This window comes from Wyeomyia smithii, chromosome 3, assembly GCF_029784165.1.
Source record: "Wyeomyia smithii strain HCP4-BCI-WySm-NY-G18 chromosome 3, ASM2978416v1, whole genome shotgun sequence".
Lineage (NCBI taxonomy): Eukaryota > Metazoa > Arthropoda > Insecta > Diptera > Culicidae > Wyeomyia > Wyeomyia smithii.
The window spans coordinates 191172906-191175669 of NC_073696.1; the positions used below are offsets into that span (position 1 = coordinate 191172906).

Sequence of the window (2764 nt, forward strand, 5' to 3'; positions counted from 1 at the left end):
TAAAAGCGAACTTAAGACGTCATTCAAAGGATCGCTTGGGATTATAAAAAACTGCGTTTGTAGACAATGACGAACACAAAAACAAAAAATGTAAATATAAATTATATCAACTGAATCTTTGAAACAACTTAAAACCATCATGAAACCGTTTAAGTTCAACTCATGTACATACAATATTCTCTTACTACCATGAATAAATATCATTTTTTTGGTAATATTGAGCTTAAATGGGCATGCCAAGATAATTTTTTGGTGAATTATATAAAACTACTAAATAAAGCAAGCCCCTTGATAACAATGTGAAATTACATTTAAATTTTTCTGAAGAAAAATGACCAAGCACCAAGCGATATGTCATTGCATTTTTTAAATTAGTACTAAGTTTGAATATCATCTACCACAATCAGCATTACGCCTCTTACATTACGAATTTCTGAATATCAGGTGAATTTTATGTAACATTTCGATTTTAGAATATATCATGGCGTACCGAGCAGCAACTCGGCGACTTACACATTTCCTGATAGTAATGGATTCTGCTGTGGTAAGTTCTTTAGGTCTCGCCTAAACTCTTTAAGCTCAAAAAGCTATGCACTGGTTTTATTAAGGCCTCTTTAGAATTCTTTTCCCTTCACGATACCTTAACAAAACTGAAACCAGAAATACTACTCTTAATCTGCGCTATATGTCTCTGCTAAAAACTTATAAATTTTATGGCAGCACGGCACCAGATCAAATACACTCAACAGCTTTTTTATCTGATGCTACTTTCACAAACGTAAACAAAAGTGTTCCGTCTGCAACTTAACGTGTTGATTGTGCTTTCTAAGTGAGAAAATTAAAGGTGATTAGTGAAAAGTGTTAATCTATTGGTTGTTTTGAATGTTTTATTGAAATAATTTTTAGATGCCGTACAAGATTGTGCAGACCATCGGGGCTGGAGAGGCTTGCCTGAGTGTTGTTCCCAGTAAGTGTTCCCAGTTCGAATCAAATTTTGGGAAGCAAACGGTATACTATACTGGCCGAAAAAACATCTCGTAGCAAAGTTATCACTGGAAGAGGAATCTGCACCAACCGACAAGTGGGAAACATTCAACTGCATTAAGAAGCGAGAATTTACAAGTCATGCCGAAGCCTGCAATGAAATGCAAAAGATGGAAGAAAAATCGGATACTGAAATGGAAACGGAGAGTTTGCCAGTGCAAAAGGTACGCCGTCGTGCGGATAAAAACATATATTTTAATAAACTGGATTTCAATGCCATCGCCGAACAGCAAAGTGTCAAACAGATAGCAGTGAACTCCTCTGAACCAGAAGTGTACCTGGACACTGAGCATGAGGTTAGTAGAATTAATTATAAAAATTATACATACCTAACAGTTTTCGTTGTTTAAAATTTTAGATGTTTATTAATACAAACCAAGAGCAAATGCAATTGACGAAAGAGAGCCAAAGTAATGACTCAACATCTTATATGATTACGTCGAGCCTAGTAATATTATTGGCCGTATGGAACCAACCGATTTGATGGCAACTGTTATCGCTAATAAGAATTTACTTCTTGGGAATCGAAATAGAATTATGCAATCATTGGCAAAAGTGATTACACAGGTGGAGTATCTTTTGCAAGCATCCAATGAAAGAGAATTTCGTCATGATGAACACATACAAATTAACATGGAAAACGGATTCGATCCTGTTAATTCGCTAGATGATTTGGACAAGCTGGAGGATTCTCTCAAAGACGACAACATCATGGAGAAGTATATTCGCAGCATGAGTTTCGTTTGTGGAACGAGCGGAAAGTGCAATGGGTTAGACTGTTGCTATAAATTGGTGGATTACTTCTTCACCCGCCAATTCTTGATTTTATGTTCCTGGACTGGAAGTTCCAGGAAACCAGTAAAGAAGAATAACTCCGATCTAGCCAGATCTTCGCTTGAGGATAATGATAAGATTGCGTTAAAATTTTACAAGAAAATTCGTGCTCTTTTTCTCAAATTGATCGTATTAGCAGACAGAGATTTTTTGGAAATCAACTGCGACATGTTCTTCAAACGAATAATGAAAAACAGCAAGCAAAGAGTTTTAGCCAAACAAGCTACCTCCAAACACAGAAATCGGCCAAAAAATTTACATTATAAAAACAAGAAACCAGGTCAGATTTTAGGAAAAGCCTCTGAAGTAACAAATACCATCACCGAACAAATTTGAATCGTATTATTCTGTTTTTTTTTTAATACTCACTGATCCATTTACTTAAATACTTAATCCTTATATGAATAGCAATGAGATTTTAATAGGAACTAAACTCAGGTTACGTTAACATCAGTTAAATAAAACTAAATTGAAGTCAAGAGATTCTTAGTTTAATTATTAAAAATAAATCATAAAGTATGAAGCAAAGGTATAACTATTTCTCTTTTTCCATTGATTGGAACAGCTACCATTTTACACTTGACATCAGTTATTTTATACAAACTATCACTATTCTTCTCGAGAGATGAAACATAAATATTCAAAAAAGATGATCTTATAGGTGTTGTAAAAAATATGTTTAACTCTTGTAGTGAGCTGCCATTAATCAGAATAATTCCATTGCTTTCGAACGCATACTTCGTTTGAACTATTTCGTTTTTGTTAGTTAAAAACCACATATTGACATCTTCGTTTTTCAAACAGTATTCACCTAATTCTACGTGAGCATATTTTATGTTATCAGTAGTATTTTCATCTTCCAAAATTGGCTTCTTTAAATAAGGAT

At 34.1% G+C, this 2764-nt stretch overlaps 1 long non-coding RNA gene across 1 annotated transcript; it reads left to right on the top strand.

The window, feature by feature from the left end:
- Positions 1-296: 296 nt before the first annotated feature.
- LOC129732263 (uncharacterized) lies at positions 297-2361 on the top strand. The gene is made up of 3 exons (XR_008729216.1): positions 297-844; positions 907-1340; positions 1403-2361. It is a non-coding gene; the product is annotated as an uncharacterized LOC129732263 (long non-coding RNA).
- Positions 2362-2764: the final 403 nt, after the last annotated feature.